This window comes from Sinocyclocheilus anshuiensis, unplaced genomic scaffold, assembly GCF_001515605.1.
Source record: "Sinocyclocheilus anshuiensis isolate Anshui unplaced genomic scaffold, SAMN03320099.WGS_v1.1 scaffold1189, whole genome shotgun sequence".
Taxonomy (NCBI): Eukaryota; Metazoa; Chordata; class Actinopteri; order Cypriniformes; family Cyprinidae; genus Sinocyclocheilus; species Sinocyclocheilus anshuiensis.
In genome coordinates, this window is record NW_015552686.1 from 102096 (window position 1) to 123114 (window position 21019).

At 34.9% G+C, this 21019-nt stretch overlaps 2 long non-coding RNA genes across 2 annotated transcripts in view; one reads left to right on the top strand and one right to left on the bottom strand.

Annotated features, from left to right (window-relative positions):
* Positions 1 to 8506, bottom strand: part of LOC107667611 (uncharacterized) — a 23780-nt gene extending 15274 nt beyond the window's left edge. Inside the window, exon 1 of the long non-coding RNA XR_001631802.1 lies at positions 8430 to 8506. This is a non-coding gene — a long non-coding RNA (uncharacterized LOC107667611). The remainder of the gene's footprint in view (positions 1 to 8429) is intronic.
* LOC107667610 (uncharacterized) lies at positions 6987 to 11773 on the top strand. Its single transcript, XR_001631801.1, has 3 exons — positions 6987 to 7223; positions 7759 to 7864; positions 10945 to 11773. It is a non-coding gene; the product is annotated as an uncharacterized LOC107667610 (long non-coding RNA).
* Positions 11774 to 21019: the final 9246 nt, after the last annotated feature.

Below are 21019 nucleotides of genomic sequence, written 5' to 3' on the forward strand. Positions count from 1 at the left end.
GGTTTTCTGAGCGCACACATCCGAAGCACACGGACAGAAAGCGGCTGTCACAGCATGTGAGTACTAAACTAAGTTCTCGGTAAACTAAGATAACAGTCGGTTATGTCTGTGAAGGTAAACAGCTGGGAAATAAATCACATGTTTATTTCTATAAATAGTGTTCTGTGCTCGTCTGTGCAGCCAAAGACAGAAAGAACAGTTAGCATGTTTTGCTCAAACTTTCACCATGGCATTAGAACTGGTACACCGTTGTCGCTTGCGAAATCAAAATGATGGCGCCGTGGGTGGAAACTTACAGATTAAGGGGCGGTAATATTATAATGAGATCCCTTTGCCACGTCACCAAGGGAGCGAAATCAGACGCGCTCTTTTTCTCAGACGCTTGCAGAAAAAGGCTTACCAAAACAAAGTTACTGGGTTAATCTTTTTCACTTTCCTTGTTTAGTAGATGCACCGGGGACCTGATTATAGCACTTAAAACCTGGAAAAGTCCGATTTTCATGATATGTCACCTTTAAAGTTCTTTTGAGTTTCAGGTTTTTCTACTACATCAAGCTAAACTAAATTAAAATGAGAAATGTTGCCATGGCAACTCATTTAAAAAACTCTTTTAAAATGATTTTAATCTAGTTAGCATTTATTTTGTAAGTCATAAAAGTTATTCTTTAATGGTTTTAGTTTTAATTGTAGCTTTTGCTAAAGAAAAAAAAAAATCACGTCTAGTAATAGCCTAGGTGAAAAACAGTTAGCGCATGGCTATTAGTTATTTTGGTTAAAGGAATAGTTCACCCAGAAATGAAAATATGCGGAGAATATACTCACCCTCTGGCCATTAAAGAGGTATATGAGTTTGTGTCTTCTTTGGAAAAGATTTTGGCAAATTATAATTTCATCACTTGCTCACCAATGGATCCTCTGCAGTGAATGGATGCCGTCAGAATGAGGATCCAAATAGCTGATAAAAACATCACAATAATACTCAAGTAATCCACACCACTTCAGTACATCAGTTAATGTCTTGTAAAGCAAAAAGCTGCATCACAATGTTTTTAACTTTAAAACGTAGCTTCTGGCCAAAATATAGTCCATAATCCATAATAATGCTTCCTCCAGTGAAAAAGTCCACCCTCTGTTTTGTACTGTTTTCGCTTGTAAACGGTGCTTGATCTGTGCATATTTCTCTCCTGATTCAGACAAGATGACTTGTTCAATGGACAAAAGCAATATTATGGATGCAGGATCTATATTTTGGCTGAAAGCAATGGTTTGAAGGTGAAATGCCTTATTGATGGATGTATTTCTTATTTGTGGATTATTATGTTTTTATCAGCTGTTTGGACTCTCATTCTGACGGCACCCATTCACTGCAGAGGATCCATTGCTGAGCAAGTGATGCAATGCTAAATTTCTCCAAATCTGTTCAGATGAAAAACTAATTTGGATGGCAGTTTTTCGCCCATTACTAGACTTGTGACATTGCTCATACTAAACGCTGATACCGGCACACATAGATAAAGAGAAATGATAACCACAAACTCCACAAACACAGCTCGGCGTGCAGGTCACCCTTTTGTTCCCCTACCTCACGGTCAATCACGATAATACCATTCAGTAAGGTGACAGTAATGCAGCCCGTATGCAAAACCTGCCACCGGTATGCTAAACAGGATATACAAGCCTGATATTGATGCAGCCTAATTTCTGAAGCGGAGCACAGGAAGTGTTGTCAGTACAGATTTAGCCGTGTTACCCGAGGATATTCAACAACTTCTCTAAAAAGTATATCATAATGACTTTCTTTTCTAGTTGCCGCACTTTGGTACGCGTCTGCTCCGCTGGCGTTATAGCAATTACTCTCCGAACGGCTCGGATATCAGCCGCCATCCATCACTAGGTTAACGCTTTTCGCCGTGTTGGTAATGATCGTTCTCTGCAGGATTATGCTGTTTCTGCACCTATCTAATTAGGTCCTCTTTCTGATAGCAGTGTGTCTCGTTGAAAATGGGGCTGTTTTGTATTAAAATATGATTGATTGTCTGGTTTGCTTGCTGTGCATCCTCGTGAGCGATGTAGCGGAGGCATCAACCTCGATGAGTCATGAGTAAATGACAGACTGCTTGTTCTGTTCCCTTCAGTTCCACGAACACGGCAACACAATGGTCCATGAGACACACAGACCAGAGCTGAGATCCATTTAGAGCCGAGAGGGAGAGAGAAAGATTTGACACAACAGTAATGGAACGTTGTGAATCGGCGCGCATGGAGATGGAGGTTTATTTTTTCCTCTTTGTTTCTTTCTCTGGCACTTTCCACAAAAAGGGTACAAAATAGTGTCTGAAGTGCTCTTTTTCAGCCAAGGATCAGTGAATGGAGGTGCTTAACCTTCAGAAAATGTTGATCGTCTATCTTGGGAGGTCAAGCTAAATATTATATGAGCTGTTTTGTTGCATCTATTTTATATGAGGCTTGCAAACTTTTGCAACACTGCAGTTTAGGGCATGTCAGAATATAGTTTTAAACCCTGTTTTTTCTATAATTTGATTTAAAATATTACTTTTTTTTTTATTAATAGGTAGGCCCTAATAGGGTTGCAGGTTTAGCAGAGGCTAGTATCAGGCCAAGTGTTGGATTGTAGTTATTGCAACACACAGTTTTTACATATTAGTTGTATTTTCTTTTGCCGTTTATTTGTTTATATTTTTAAACTGTGCAATCAATCAGTCAATCAATAATCAAGCTAAATGGTTAAGCTCCAATTAATTTGATCAGTTTTATGTATATTAACAGTACTCTTGCTAGTTTTGTTGTTTATATTTTAAGATGTGTGCAATGCATTTATTGTGCAAAAAAAAAAAAAAAACATAAATAACAACACTGAATGGTTAAGCTCATTTAATTTTCTCAATTCTTATTAATTGTACCTTTTTGCCATTTTAAATCCTGCAATAAAGAAGTAAATACATAAGATTGAATGGTTAGGTTCATTTAAAACATATAATGAATATATTTAATTGTGTAAGAAAAAATAACGAGGTTAAGCTAATTTAATTTTCTTAACATGTATGCTACATTTGTGTACAAAGTTAGAAAATGAAATGTGATATTTTTTCTTTCAGCATGAATTCCTGTCATGCTGTAAGGAAAACAGAATACAGAAGTTTATATAATTTAAGTCATTTTTCCTGCAATGTTATTCTTATGTTAAACATTAGCATTTTAAACAGAACTGATGGCACTAGCTACAAAACAGCTGCCTTTTTGTGCATCTAATGCTTAAGTAATGGGACCTTCACTGACCCTTATTCTTTTTTTTTTTTCTCAAAATGACGGTATGGCTGTAGAAAGTATTTTAAATTACCTTTTTGTATGAAATGTGAAATAATAAAAACTTTGTCTACATGTACTTGGACAGGAAATGTAGACAGTTACTTATTCACTTTAATGTCATTAAATGACTACAGAGGTTAAAAACAAAACACACATACTAAAAGTACCGTGTCCGGTGCAGTTTGTTGTTTTCAATGTCAATGTACACAAATGTATGTTAATAATATTCAGATATTATTAGCATATGGCCTCTTCAAGTCTACAACTACACAAGAGGGCCAGCGACTCTAGCATCCCAAATGACCCGCGTACGATAAACAAAACAAAAAAAACGTGACGGAAGTTTCCAGCAATTTATAATTGAAATGTCTCGCAGAACTTTCCATTAGCTAGTTTGGATGATGATTCACTGACTCTTAATGTTCAGGAGAAACATGTTTATGCGATCCCATCGACTGTGATCTTATCTAATCCTCTTTGAAAGTTCATCTAAATTACATTTTGAGTGGATCAGTTATGAACTCGGCTAAACCACTGAAAACAGGAAGTTACACCTGTCTGCTTTTCCATACCTCTCTCTCTCTCACGCATATGAACCGAATGCTTTTAGTTTCGAGATGCTGCAAATCAAACCAGTCCTCTAGAACAAGACCTTAATTAGGTGCACTTCTATAACGCAGTTTAGGCCTGCTCTGTCTGGCACGCTTTCCTTGTATGATTTGCAAGTGCTTTTGGGAATAAATTGTGAGAGTGTGTTGTCAAACAGTGAGTAAATCTAATAAAGCCATGTGAGCAGATGTATGCATGCTCTCAGATCAAATTCCATTGAAATTCACAAGGCCTCCTTTGAAAGTATCATAAACAGAGTCTGTTGACCCAGAAAGGTTTGGAGGAAGTTGATGGTAAATGAGGGAGAATGTTTGTCTGTGTTTGTGTTCAGATATGCAAAGCAGACAAGGCTTTGAAAGACAGGAATGAGGTACGTGCTCACAGCTTTACATATAAAACATGCTGTATGGGAGTTTTATATTTTCTGAATAAACTGTGAGTGGTGTTTGCGTGTGCTAGGGTATTATTACTATGCAGCGTTTTTGTGTGGTTGCATTTCTAGTGTTAATTTTGTCATCAACATTACTTAATAGCTGACTTTTATTATTTTGTTAACAAAAGCAAATAAAAGCTAATACTAATATAACTACCAAAAAGTAGTTTGACGCATTTTTAAATGAATGAATATGTATATATTAAATATCAATATCAAAATTGATATGGTCAAAAAATGGTCTCTTGCTTTAAAAAAAAAAAAAAACGTATATAGGTAAAAATACTTTTGTCAACTTTTTTTTTTTTTTTTTTGTTTGGGCTTTTTTTTAAGTGAAAAGTGACTAAATCTGAAAGAATAGTTCACCCAAAAATGAAAGTTAGCTAAAACATTACTCACCTTTAAGCAGTGTTGGGGAGTAACTAGTTACATGTAACGGAATTACGTAATTTAATTACAAAATAAAAGTAATTGTAATCAGTTACAGTTACTAAGAAAAACTTTGTAATTAAATTACAGTTACTTATGAAAATGTTAAGGATTACAAAGGGGGTTACATCTGATTTTTTCCCACACACTCCCACATACAGATTTAATTGAGTTCTTTCATAAATTGAAACACCAATGTTTCAGAAGTTTGTAACATGCTTATCCGATAGGGTTTATGTATATGCTTTATTTTTTTTAAGGTTAACAGTTTTTTTCTAAGCCATTGTTAGATTCCAGTGTTTCCTGTCATAGCTAAGCAAAGATTTGATTTCAAAAACAGTATCATAGCTATTAAACTATTTCTTGTTATGATTTTAAATATGTATTTAACCTCAGAATGATTTTAAAGTAAGTCTGATTTTGTGGCGGCTGTGCTTCAAAGGGGACATCGGATGCCCATTTTCCACAAGTTGGCATTTTAGTAAGTGAAAAGTGACTAAATCTGAAAGAATAGTTCACCCAAAAATGAAAGTTAGCTAAAACATTACTCACCTTTAAGCAGTGTTGGGGAGTAACTAGTTACATGTAACGGAATTACGTAATTTAATTACAAAATAAAAGTAATTTCACTCCAAAATCAAAATGGCTTGATAATTGAGACTTATCCTGTTTAGGTTTTTGGGGGATTCAAAAAAAAGGAGTGAATTTGTATCATTGTAGGGTGGTTGTGTCCACACACTGCTAAGACACATTTATATGCAAAGTAAGATACTTTGCATCCAATGTCTCCTTTAAAATTAAAATATTATAATCTTAATTTATTTCGAAAGTCTGACAGTTATCAGTGTTGAGCACATATTGTAAGTTTAACCCTGCCGGGTTTACATGTTTAAAAATTATTAATAGTTGAAAACATTAGAAATGTAGAAAAGTAATCAAAAAGTAATCAAATGTAATCAGTTACATTACTTTAATAAAGTAATTGAAAAGTTACACTACTTATTACATTTTAAGTAGGGTAACTTGTAATCTGTAACCTATTACATTTCCAAAGTAACCTTCCCAACACTGCCTTTAAGTCATCCAAGATGTAGATGAGTTTGTTTCTTCATCAGAACAGATTTTGAGAAATTTAGCATCACATCACTTGCTCACCAGTGGATCCACTGTAGTGAATGGGTGCCGTCAGAATGAGAGTTCAAACAGCTGATAAAAACATCACAATAATCCACAATTAATCCACACCCTTCCAGTCAATATGCACAGATCAAGCACCGTTTACAAGCCAAAACAGTTCTAAACAAATATGTCATGGGTTTTTGATGTGAGAGGACAACAGGGGACGGACTTTTCACTGGAGGAAGCGTTATTCTGGATTATGGACTCATATTTTGGCCAGAAGCAACAGTTTAAAGTTAAAAACATCTTAATAATGGAATTATTTCTTAGAAACATGCAGCTTTGCATATCACAAGACGTTAATTGATGGACTGAAGTGGTGTGGATTACTGTGATGTTTTTATCAGCTGTTTGGATTGTCATTCTGATGGCACCCATTCACTGCAGTGGATCCATTGGTGAGCATGTGACGTAATGCTGAATTTCTCCAAATCTGTTCCCAACAGAAACAAAACTCATCTACATCTTGGATGGCCTGAGGATGAGTACATTTTTAGCAAATGTTCAATTTTGGATTAATTGTTCTTTTAATGAATATGACATGACAATCACTGACTAAAGGAAATTTTCCTCAAAACTATGACTAAGTTATGCTTTTGGCCATGCATTCTTGTCATGCCATTGTTTTTAACTATTTTTATTGTCCAGCTAGAAAAGTACACGCTGCACAATTTAGAGAACGAGTTGCGCACCAAAGTTTAATGCAAGAGTTCAGGGGTTTGTTTGGGTTCCTAAGCCTTTGTACTAGTATAAGCAATAATAATAGTGAGGCTTGCTTTAGCAAACACCATTAATTACTTATGATGACTTGAAAGCTCATATGAACACCAGATATTGGGGGCAAACCTGGCATACCCTGCTATTACAGTAGAACAATGTGCAGATTTAGATATCAGTGATTTTCTGCATGCTGCCTGTTATTTCACAGAGTGTCCACAATGAAGCGAGGGTGTTACCGTCCAGCGGAGGGTCAGCCAAACCACGACATGCCACAATGATCAGCCATCCATTAACAGCACATAAATGGAAAGTCTTTCACTGTGGATTCCAGTTCTTTGTGATGTATCTGCGCTCCGTCCATTGCTCCTCTGTCTAGATAATGAGTCTTGTGCTGCTCCGCAGGGGCTTTATGTCCTATCGGCTCTGGTATGAGGAAGCTCCTGTCAGACCCGCAGTGGTTAATGGGGTCATATTCTGCTCTTTAATAGCATTTTGATACTTTTCCCTCCTGAATTCCACATATGAAGTGAGTTTTGCCTCCCGAAATTTAGTATTTTGTTTTACTCAACCATTTTACACTTTCAGTCTGAGCCTTAGAAAAGAGAAAAAGCATTTTTGCAGCAGTATTTTTAACACAACCCCTGAGTTCAACCCTTTAAGAGTAAAACAGCAATTATTACTGCCGTTATAACCAACTTAATTTAGCCAGTCAGGTATGACTGTCACCTTACATAATTGATATTCATAAACCAAAATTATGTGTTCCTCATGCATTTCAGATTGTTCCTACACCCCTGTTGATGTGCAAACAGTTATTTTATAACTATATTTAAAGTATAATGAGCGAATGACTAAATCTAAAGGAAATTTTCATCAAAGGTATGACTATATATTCTTGTCATGCCAAGGTTTAATAAGTTTAATTATAAATGAAGGATAATTATTAGCAAGCTCTTTCAGTTCAAAAGAGTAAGAAAACTCCCATTTTCCATGTTATGTCCCTTCAGAGTTTAAACTGTAGCCTGCTAAATGATTCCTGCTAGATTCTGTTTGTGTGTCAGGAAGAGTGACTGACCCCTAAAGAAAACCGAGAGACAAACCAACATCCCAGAATGTGGATTGCACTGTTTGTGTATCTGGCCGCCATCCTACAGATTCCTTGGAATGGTGAATAATCTGATTTGCCTACACTGTAAAAAAAATGGTAATCTACTGGCAGCTGTGGTTGACAGCATCATACTGTAAAAATACAGCGTGCTACCATTTTTGAAATTAACAGCAAAATGCCGTTTTGTCATCTACAGTATACAACTGTAATTTAGCAGCATATATCTTTTGAAATTACATACTAATAACCGCATGATCTCAATTTTAAATGCATATTATACCCTGCATTTTCTAATTGACTGTGTATTACAAAAGAGAACAAAGTGAAGTTATGTTTTGTTATTTTATTCTAGACTAGATAAACTTTTACAATATGCCCTAAAACAGGCATGCATAAAAACATACAAACATAGTCTTTATTTGTTCATAAAATACAAATGTACTCTCAAATCAGGCTTCAGTGAACACCAGCTAATGTTTTTTTTTTTTCCCCAAAACAAATGGTTTATAAAATACAAATCAGCATTTGCCAACTTAAACTCCAATATGGATGATACTTTACTGGAGGTGAATGTCTGTTTGTCCCTACAATGCAAAAGAAAATGGGGATCAAACTTTCAAATACCAACAGACATACTGTCAGGGATCTGGAAGGAGGACCCAATTGCAGTGTGAGTAACAAGGATTTATTGACAAAACAGATCAATACAAAAGGGTTCAAGACAAATAGAGTGTCAGGGCAAAATCCTGACACATACAGTAAATGGAGCATAAAGGTAATTAGTCACATGATTTAGCCAGTTTCTGAAGTGATTAGATTTGTTTGGGTGAAAACAATTTTCACTGTACATTTTGCAATTCCAGTCTCTAATTTGTGGTCCTTTGGTCTGATATTTTGATATCAGACAAAATGACTGGTGATTAATCATACCTTTATGTTCCTTTTGAAACTCGAAGGTTTGGTTCCCACTGGTCTTCCACTGTATGGGCAAAACAGGCATAATTTCTCCACGACAATATCTTCATTTGTCCTCCAAGACAAAGTCCTACGAGTTTGAGACATAAGGTTGCGTAAATGACGAGATAAACATTTTTAGGTGAATGATTACTTGAACAAACAATAGGCAAACTTACATTTTCTTAAAGAAGGAGTCCTTTGCTTCTCTACAAAGTCAGCCTTCAGTAGTTGAACTACAAGGACAAGGAAAACATAATGTAAAGAATAGATAGCTTCTCTAGTTAACTAATTACAGACATTCCCCCCCAAAATTAAAATAAAGTTTAAAAATAAAATAAAACCCGACAGATTCTGTCTTGTCCATCTGCTGCTATTTTTGCAATCGCTAGCAGCGGTTTGAATCGGTTTGAATACGCACGTTCACAGTAATCACGCAAGAATTATGAATTTTGTTCATAAACACATATCTTTTGCTTAGATAAAGATTGGGAGATGTGTCCGTTGTATAAATTGTGTGACGGTAATAAATAACAAATCAAATGCAGTCTGAGTATATATGCTAATGAGCTAACAATGCTATCATATCTTACTCGGTTACTGTTCCATGATTAAAACACGCTATCCTGTCATCAAATTACTCTTTGCTGCATGGCTCTTTATAATGTATGTTAATATTGTACTCGGTAACTTACAGATAAAACCAAAAGCGTAGTTGCAAATAACGGTAGCAGATAATAGACGGTTTGAACCTCACGCTAAAATTGTAAAATTGTCATTCCACAGTAATTTTTTACTCAGATCAAATTTAGGGTGTGCGGGTTAAAAAAAAAGAGTTTCTTACCAGTTTGTGTGTGATATGATGCCAGTCTGTACAAAGGGCTCACCCTCCTGTGGTAACTTGCTGATTAAAACATGGTCACGAATCCGATTTAAATCCCAAAAGTTTAATTGGATGTTTAAACGTTAATATGTAATAGTAATAAGTACTTTAGAAATAAAACAATAAAAGGCAGAGCTGCAAAATGACCTCGTGCAGATAAACCAAAATGTCTTCCTATACACACATGTTCAATGGAAAATATGGTATTATGGTGTTAAATAACAGTGTCATACTGTTGCTGGTCAGCATATCCCACAATGCATCGCAAAAAAACAGTAACGTACTGTTATTATATGAAAACAGCATTTTACTGTTAAATTTCCTTGTAAATTTACAGGAATTTTTAGTGTACTGATGCACATTCAAATTGAATTCAGAGTGCTGTGGCTTAATGGTTAAAGGTCTATGCTGGTGAAGTTGTAGGTTTGAGACACAGAAGTGGAAATTCATGGATTCTTACCATCAGTGCAAGAACTGTTGCAAAACTGTAGGACTGTTGTAAATTTACTTTATGAAACACATAGATCCAGCTCTAAATTCTGACTAGATGAGCTACAGTTGAAAGTAACCAATATATGCACATCTGTGACTGCGGATAATGGGAATTCTATGTTAAAGTTCTATGTCAATCATTTGATTATAGAACACTCTTAAAAATAAAGATTCCAAAGGGGGGTTTGGAGTAATGCCATAGAAGAAGCATTTTGGCTTCCTTGAACATTTCGGTGAACAGTTCTTTTTTTAGAACCACTTTTTTCTTCTGTGTGAAGAACATTTTGATAATCTAAAGAAACTTTTTCCTGAAAAAAGCGCTTTTTATACTTTAAACCTGCTGAACAATACGCACAGGCAAGGATTCACATTTTCTTCAGAAAATTTCAAATTGTAGTTATTATTAAGAAAGTACAGTAATTGTTTAAATGCTGTCTTTTGCTGAACCCAAACCATTATATATAAGTGATTATGTCTCTTGGACCAGTGTGTTACTGAGAACTGTGATTTTTTTTGCATTGTTAAGGAAGTTTTAGGCACTCCAACCTCACTTTGTGCCTAACAGCCCCATATAACTTAAATAAACTTGTTTAAAAAAAAATATCGTTTGACATCACTAATATACACACACACACACACACACCTGAATGCAGTTTGAATACAGTTTGTTTTTGATAAAAATGTTTTCCAAATGCATGAATTTCATATTGCTTTAGTATGTTTTCTTGAATTAGAAAGCAATTTCTATGTGAAGAATATTGATTCATGAAAACATCACACTAACAAACGCAACTGCATTTGCTTCTAAAGGTATAGGGCTTGTGTTGGACACCGAATGAAATATATGAGCATTAATTGAGGAGGTCAAGAATTCAGACTTGGAATGCGACCTCTGACCTCTCTTTGAGCATGAATGCCAGCGACACAGCAGGCGTGGAGATGAGGTTAATCGGCCCTCTGTCCTTCAGCCGACACATGCACAGACACTGCCCACCACAATCCCTTCATTGTGCCTGAATTAAGCAAAAGGTATTTGATTCGACTCGTCTCTCTTCTGAAACCTGGCTCGGAAGGTCACTCCCCCCATTCTGTAAGATGGAGAAATCAACCTGATGCGGCCTGAAAGAGCGGATCAATTCCCATTCACGCGTTAAGCCGCCCGCAGTGAGAGGGCTGGAATTCAAGCCCAAATGTAATTTAGCGTACGGCAGTCAAGGGTGAGTAATATGACAGGAAGGATGGTGATTTAAACGGCTTTTACATGACTGGAGCACACCCAAAGAAAGACTCCAAATTTATTGCCACCAGTTGAGGTGATGCATTGCTACTTTTCCCCCCTCCATCCCTTAAGGCTGTTGTGCAGCGGCCAATCGGCGGGTTTCTAACTCTGAGCTCAGTGTTGCATCATGTCTAGATAAATGAGACAAATACAGCAGGCATCAGGGTGGTCGTGGCAACCCGTTCCAGCACCAGAGGAAGTCTCAGAGATTCATTTTTCAATGTATTTCCTCCTTTCCGCCTCTCGGCTAGACGGTCGTGTCGAAACTTTCAGCGCGTGCCGAAAAAGTTGGACAGCTTTTTCCATTCTCACATACATTACTCAGACGTGACTGTTGCATGGGTATTGCATTATGAAAAGTTCAGCACATTTAGTTTTAAGTCAGTAGTCATGTTTTTGCATAAAGATGGCGGATATGAAGTGGAAAGCTTTTGTTAAAGGATTACTTTACTCAAATTAAAAACAGTTTAATGTGTGACTTTCTTCTGTGGAACATAAAAGCAGATGTTTTGCAGAATGTCCCAGCTGATCTTTTTCTTAATGAAAGTGGTGATTTAAGCTGTCAATTTTAAAAAAACACCAAAAAGTATCACAACTGCATTACATTCAGAGTCTTCTCAAGTCTTCTGATAGCTTTGTGCGCAGACAAGTCCTTAAATCTAATTCATGCTCGCAGTTAATTCAAAACAGTCAAGTGCATTACATCATGATCAGTAACAAGATATATAGGAAACAATGATGTTTCATATCACTGATGTGCCACAGTGTGTCTAGAGGCGCTATGGTTAAATGTGAACATTACGAAAATGACTCCTATTATGTTCCTCAGAAGAAAGAAAGTCATATGGGTTTGGAACCACATGAGTGTGAGTAAATCATTACAGAATTTTCATTTTTAGGTGAAGTAACTGCATAATTTCTGATTAAAGCAGTAATACATGCTTGATACAGGTTCAAAAGACAGAAAAACTGACATTTTTCCATTGAGACTTAAATTTGTAGGTAAATACTTTGCAAAAAAATGCAAATGCAAAAAAGTTACCGTTTAAAAGTTTTCACACCAAGGAAGATAACTATATTGGGAAAGATATAACATTAGGTTTAAAAGTTGTTCTAAAATTAGTTTTTAAAATGAAATTAAATTAAAAATTAAAAAATAGTTTTAAAAAATAGCAGATTCCATGCCACAACTATAACGACATAAAAGGAACGATATCGTTGGAGTCCCTTTCTAAATTTTTTTTTTTCGAGCTGTTGAATAATAAAACATTGACAGCCAATCAGAATCCATCCTGCATTAAAAAGCTTGAGCATTTCAAGTGGCAGACAACAAAACTGCAGTGTGCACTTGTAATAAACAATATTTTTGTACATCAGTTTAGACGATAATATAGTTATTTGTATCTTTATAGTTATTGTTCTTGGCCTTTTTTAATTTATTGTTCTTGTTTTTTTCTTTGTTTTTTTTTTTTTGCTCATCCAAGGCTGCATTTATTTAATCAAAAATACAGTAAAAACTGTAATATTATGAAATATTATTAGAATTTAAAATACCTGCTTTCTATTTAAATATATGTTAAAATGTAATTTGAAGAGTTCATTTGCAAAAACCGATAACTCAGAAATCACGTTTTTTGTATTGCGCATTCCAAGTAATATCAATCAAACTGCAGTTGGGTTGTTTTGATTAAGTAATAATAACTTAAATAAATACAGGTAATTTACAAAATTAAAGTTCATTGAAAGTATGTTTTTTTACATATTAAAAGTTTGTATTATCAAGAAACATTTCAGATTATTATCAATGTTGAAAACATTCGTGGTGATGCATTTGTGGAAACGGTGATTCTTCGATGAATAAAAAGTTTATTTGAAATTATTATTATTTTTTTTTTTACATTATAAATGTCCTTACTGATACTTTTGATCAATTGAATGTGTCCTTGCTGAATAAAAGTATACATGCTTTAAGAAATGGACTCTTCATAAAGACAGCTGTTCATCACAAGATGCTCTTTAGCACAGTAAACAGAGTGTTGACATCTTCAAGGGAATGTCAACCTAAGTGCTAAACCACGAAATTGCACACCCTCATTAAACGCTGTTCTGCTTTCTGGTATAGGTCACCAGCAACAATAACAGTCTGCATCAAATTGGATTCCAGCTGAGACATGTGAGAAGAGCTTTCAGGCTGCATGCAACTTTAAAACGCTTCCCTCCGCCTGTCTCTGTCTCTTTCCGTCCAGAGAATATAAGTTGTCTCATGTGATTTATGGAAGCGTGAGTAACAGGCTAATCTGTTGGGCTGGTCAGTGGTTGGAGGTCTTTGTGTGTTGGCCCCGGGCTCTGTGGTCTTTAATGGCTGAGGCTCCACGCCATCATCTGCTTTGCATTGGCGAGCGGTGCATTGCATTATGGGGTCACTGAGATTCTCCTCTTCGTATTCTCCTGTGGTCGTTTGAGAACGCGTTGTGGAGTTTGTGCATATTTAAGACATGCTGTGCATGCAGAATGAAGTGTGCATGAATTTGCATGTGCTGTCTGCATTGTTTAAACACCTGATTGATTAAAGGAAGTATGCAAAAAAAGGTAACGGAACAAACATGCTCGAAAAATAGTGATGAGCACAATTTGCATGATGCAGTGTTGCAGGCTGTTTCTGCGGGTTAGTTCCTGGAGGATGCAGCAGACTAACTTTATCTAAACTTTACTGGTACAGCATTTCACCATTATTGTGATCTAAACACCTAAACGGGCTCTTTAAAAAGCCAGAAAGTATGCAGACTACACTAAAGTGTTATTTTAGTATCATTTATATACTATTGTAATTAGATTTTTTTTCTATGTATATTTTTAACTTTCATTGTAGGTTTGGTAATTTGTGTGCTTTTGTCATTTGTATAATTTTTTTTATATGTCTTTTTATTAAGTTTTATTTATTAGTTTTAGTTTATTAATCCTTTTTGTAATTTAGTGTTGGCTTTTAAAAATGACCGGCCTTTTCAAAATTGCTTGTAAATCTCTCATTATGCAATATTATCACCAAATCTTGAATTCAATAATTAGCGCAGGTTTTGTATTTCCTTTTGGAACTGATTGATTGTAGGCCTCATTGATCTGAGTTTATACACCACAGTTTTTGAGTGATTTTTATTTTAATTTGTGAATAATTTTTTTAATTTTCACCTAAAAACAAGTTGATAAAAAGACTGAATCCAGTATTTGTAAATAATAGCATAATGAGATTTTTTGTAGGCTGGTAGTGTAACAAGGTGGGGGAAATATCCCCAGAAAGTATGAAGAAAAGAATAAATTGATAAGTTGTTAAAAAGGAGAAATGTTGCCTTTGCATTTTGCTGAAAAAAAGTTGTTTTTATATTTTATTTTATTTCAGTTAACTTTCTTTTTTCAAGTGGGTAAAACATTTTTTTTAATTGTTTTTTATTGTAAACTACAATAACCCTGGTACACTATATATAATACATAGATGTATTACTGCTGCTGTGAGCAATAGAAAATGTACACAAACATTTCTTATATTATATTAATTATTAATTATAAATATTAAACAATATGCATGGTCCTTTACCAGTGTTCTTAAACTGGATTGTTCATGAAAATTGCATGCAAAAGTGGAGCAACTGCTCTTAAATTCAGCCCTCATGGTTTGAAGTCTTTTGCATGTAAAGATGCTGTATTATCAGGACTTTCTCTTTGTAGTCTCATCCATATACAGTGGTTTTATCAGGGAGTCTTGCTGCATGCCATTCAGCGTGTGCTCAGAGAAGCGAAGGCAATTTCTGTCGTGTGTCTCATTGAGGGGAACTGTTTTTGTGCAACTGAATGCTATAAAACCTGCTGGTGCTGCCATAATTACTCAAGCAGCTATGATGCATTTGGACTGTGTAAAAATGTGCCCTTTAGCATACAACCTCAAAGCATGTTCAGCTGACAACAGAAAGAGAAAGAGTGAGAAAGAACCCAAATGAGAGAGAGAGAGGAGTCCTGTGATGACTCAGTGGTAAATTGATTTGGGCTCCGAGTGGCAGGAGCAGATGAGTCAGAGTTTCCACTGTGACCAGTTCTACCTCTCTTTTTCTCTCTTTTACTATCTCTCTTTCCCTCTTTCTTTGTTTGCATATGTCTGTATGTAAAGGTGCGTTTGTTTGTACAGTGTGTGTGTGTGTGTTTCATTGTGCTAAAAACTCATTTATGTACAGTATGTAATGTTACTTATGTTAAAATGCTCATGCACACAGCGCATTTGCTAATTTATGCTGCTATAAATCATTTACTTGGCAAAATGACTGTTAGGTAAAAAATGTAAAGAAATATTTGACTATTTTTATAGTTTATTTAATAATGGAAGACCATTTCTGCCAAAATGAAAAAGGTAATTGCAACATTTATCTCATTATTCTGATTCTTATTTATATCTCACAATTAGAAAATTGTTTCCTGCAATTCTGGAAAAAAACAAAAAAAACTGAATTGCAAGATATAAACAGAATTATGCAATATAAACACACAATTCTGACTTTTTTTCTTTAATTCTTATTTGCATCTGGAAGTTTGTTTTTCAGTTTCTTCTGTAAAATAAAAAGGCAATTTCGATTTTTTTTTAGCAATTGTGAGTGTATATAAAGTTGTGCTTTTTATATAAAAAAAGTCAGAATTGTCAAATAAAAAGTCACAATTACCTTATTTATTTATTTATTCCGTGGTGTAAACAAGCTTCCATATTTCATCATCTTTTCTGTTGCTTCAAACCTGTATATTGTGATTTTTTTTAAATTCATTTAATTTTTTTAATGTGGAACATGAAAATGACAGTATTTTAATTTTCTTTACACATACATTCTTTACACATATTTCATAGTAATAATATTGGTAAAACTTTAAAAAACACCATAAAACCACCATTTTTCTATATGATATGTGCACTATAGTATTTTAAAACCTTTTTGTGCGAAAAATCTAAGCCATTATTTACTAAATCACTTCCACTAAAGCTTTAAAATGGACTTCTACATAATGTGAGGCTAAACACCATTAGTTCTTGCATGCCATCTGACCAAACATCCATTTAACATGAAATCTTAACATGAAATCAGTGAAAGTTGTATGAACTACTTTGCTAATTTTCAAAACAACTGCATTTCTTCTTGTGTGATATTTTGTGCAGATGGATCAGAATTTGGAGCTATATGCTTACCATATGCTTTGCATGTTAAATTCATATCGCATTTATCTGCATGGTGAGGAAACTGCATGTGTGGCCTAATGTGGGACTCTAATCTTCTGATTTCATAACTAGTTGACCTTGGAAACATTAAGTCAGAGATGGTTTATGGCCGTCAGGTTGCTTTTAGAGTGGCCTACGACTGGCTGATCATGAATCAGACGTAGGTGGGTCACGAACGCTCTCTCTCAGAATGAGAAAGCTCTGGGTGGGTGAGTGGGCACAGCAGCTCGGAATCTGTGGGCTGAGGCCACAAACGCTACAAATAAACATGGGGGGATTTTCACTGAAACAGCACGATCGTGCATGCATTAGCTAGAAAACTGGACACCTTTGATCATAAGTTTAAAACTGAAGCATATTTGGACCATTACCTTGACATGTTACAGCAGCGTCATAGGCTACTCCATCTGAAACTATTCTCTTTTTTTTTTCTTAATAATTATGCATGCCATTTTTAGGATTTTGATAGAAGATTTTTACTTTTATACTGTACTTTTGTGTATGTATTCACTACCGCTCAGTTTTTTTAATGGTTTTGAAAGAAGTCTCTTATACTCACTAAAGCTGCATTTAATCAATCAAAAATGCAGTAAAACAATAATGTAAAATATTGTTACAATTCAAATTAACTGTTTTCTGTTTGAATAAAATGTAATTTATTCCTTTGATGGCAAAGCTGAATTTACTCCAGTCTTCAGTATAGTAATTGTATATGCATAATAATATGCATATATCATGTGTAATATGTAATTGTGTGTGTGTGTGTGTGTGTGAGTATATTTACTAATTAAATATAATGTAATTAATAATATGATCATTAATAATAATAACCATTATTATTATTAATAATAATGTATAATTAAATATGTTTAATAAGATTTAAAGTATATTTAAGCATATTTATTATATTAATTAATACATTAATATGAAATCTTAATTTGGTCCTGTCAGCCACTCTTACTTTGGCCTAAATGGCCTGTCATTCTTTTTTTTTTTTTTTCTTGTAGGTTTATATTTTTTTTAAATTAGTAAAAAAAAAAAAAAATGTGGATTGTGATCCTGCTTGAAAAAAAAAATTGTGTTTACTGTATCGCCCTGTATGCCAGTTTGACTAGGCTATATGCCAGTCGAGAATAAGAAAACTGCAGGAATAACAGCCTAAATTTCTGTGTGTTTCTCACAACGTTATCATATGGCTTCAAAAGACATATAGTGCATATGCATTTTTATGTTTTTCTTTTTGTGTGTGTGTGTGTGTGTGTGTGTGTGTGTGTTTGTGTGTGTGTAATGTTAATTTATAACCTATGGTGGTATGAAAAACCTTTTTTTTTGGGTTTCATGCAAAAACTAACATACAGGCCCTGAGTAAATAATGACATTTTATTCATTCCAGTAATTATTCACTTCACCTGAACCTTTGATGCAACATGTCAGCTACACTTTGACTTATTTGGCAATCTCAGATGGCCACTCCAAACATCATCCTGACCCGTGTCTGCTGTTGCAATGGCAGTAATGGCAGCGCTCTGATAAGACGTGCCCTACATAGCACATGTGCGAGTTCTCGGCGAGATAAGCCCTGTCTGCATTAGACTCTTTGATATGGCGGCTCCTCTGATAGCATCTCAATACATGTGGCAAGCTGCTAACTGCGCCGGCGACGCTTGCTCTTACAGATGCAGAGATAACTGTGACAAAGCGTCACCAGCAGGAAGAGCTCCACTTTATTTGGCTGTGAAGGTGATAAGGGATGCTCTGTTATTCTTTCCCCTTTGTTGCCACGGATACAGCAAATGAAATTAGTGAGGTGGGGATCAAAACATGACATGTCGAATGCACAATGTGTTTATCTTTAATGCTCGCTGTCTGCTCTCATCTAATGTTAGATGCAGGGAAAAACTGGGCAGGAATAGATACATACAGTATGTAGAATGTACAGTCTCATCCATAAAATATATATATATATATATATATATATATATATATATATTTTTTTTTTTAGCATAAATATAAACATTTATTCTGGAGTTATTTTATAATCTAATTAACATTCAAAAAGGAACTAATGTATAATAATTATTGCAAAATAATTTTGCAATAATATGTTACACCTATGTATATCTAAACAATTTAGAAAAGTTCGATGGATTCACATTTTGTATGGTAATGGTAACCTAAAAAATGTGATTTTCTCCTTCAGTGATTCTGTTTGTTAACATCAGGAGTCTTCAATAACTCCATTTGGGGGGCCTGAAAACACAAGCTTTTGAACACGTTTTTGCTTTTGGACAGCAGAGGATGGACTTTTTCCACTGGAGGAAGCGTTATTATCATTATGGCCAGAAGCAATGGTTTAAGGTTAAAAATGTTTCTTACAAACATGCAGCTTTTGGCCTTACAAGATGTTAATTGATGGACTGGAGTTGTGTGGATTACTTGTGGATTATTGTGATGCTTTTATCAGCTGTTTGGACTCTCATTCTGACGGCACCCATTCACAACCCATTGGTGAGCAAGTGATGTAATGCTACATTTCTCCAGATCTGTTCTGATGAAGAAACAAACTCATCTTAAAGGCCAGAAGCAATGGTTTAAGGTTAAAAATGCTTCTTACAAACATGCAGCTTTTGGCCTTACAAGATGTTAATTGACGGACTGGAGTTGTGTGGATTACTTGTGGATTATTGTGATGCTTTTATCAGCTGTTTGGACTCTCATTCTGACGGCACCCATTCACAACCCATTGGTGAGCAAGTGATGTAATGCTACATTTCTCCAGATCTGTTCTGATGAAGAAACAAACTCATCTTAAATGGCAGAAGGTGAGTACATTTTAAGCAAATTTACATTTTTGGCTGAACTATTGCTTTAACCGCTTAACTAAACACTCCTGCTGTAGACATGCTATAATCAGTTGCAGTTCTGCATAAAAATGTAACATCAGTATTAGTCACCGATGTAATTTCAGATAACTGTGGGAGAAAGATCTGTGTAGACAGAAACTAACCACAGCCTGACTGTTGTTTAGAGCTCTACAGATACCAAATTCCATTTGCAGGAAAGATAGACAATACCAGGCTATTTTAAATGCAACTAAATGTGACCATGATATGCTGATGACTTTTAAGATATTGATTTCGGTCCTGCTTCGCTGCTATAGATGCATTAGCACAGAGAAACCAAATCTGTTGTTTTATAAAAGTTATCAGTGTGGTTTCACTCAGTCATACTGTAGACGTCATCGCACTACTTTCATCTAGTCATATTGTAAAAGTCGTTTAGTGTTATTTAGTCAAGTACGTGACATTACCATTTGACAGCTCTAAAAATGCAACATGTCAAATTATGAATTCCTGACACAGTTTGATACTCAGCATTGAATTAAATTGAGATTATGTAGCTTGAAGTTTTTGGGCCTTGTTTTTGAGTTAGTGCTGCAGTTTATGGGAATTGCAATTGATGTTGGTCCAAGAACACATAATCACATTGTGTTCTAGAAGGCATCAATGCAATTTTTACTTAGTCATACTGCAATCACTCACTAGTGAACAATCCTATAGGAATGAGATTATAAAAAATGAGTCCCAAGTACAGTGATTAAAAATGGTATAACATGCCTCTGTAGAAAATAAAAGAAAATCTTTTTGGATTTTAAACACCTGTTCCAGAGTGACTGTCCAACCACAAAATGTTATTTTAATTGGGTTTTATTATTTGATTACACAACATGTGATAGGCTGTTAAATAACATTGCATTGGATTAACTGCAATTCTAAGTTAAAAATCTAAAAAACATTTATTGAGCAGGGCTGTAATTTCACCCAGTCATGCTGCTGCAGAAACAATCAGTGTAGTTCCATCCAGACCAGTCATATGGCACGCTAGGTTCTCCGGGGAGTCATATTTCAGAATGGGCTTCTTGGCATCCGGAGCTGTTCTGTTTGAGAATGGAGGCAGGCCACGGGCTGGATGAGTCATGGTCATTGATGAAGAGCTCAGCATTCAGTTCCTGTGCAGGGACCACAGAATGGTCTTTATGTCTCCATCCGAACACACCTCTCACTTTTACATGAACAGAGCATTCTAGAACAGTTGTACATGAATAAATGTATACATAAAATCTTTTTTTTAATTTGTTTATTTTTGTAGGTATGTGTGTAAGATGTAGCATATGCTTCTTTTTATTTTTTATTTATTTATTTTTTATACACATATAATAAGTTTTATGTAATAATAATAATACAAATTATATAATCATAATTATTATTATTATTATATACATTTTATTTATTTTATTATATATATTGTACATAATATGATACATTATATAATATTAATGTGTGTCTATCTATCTATCTATC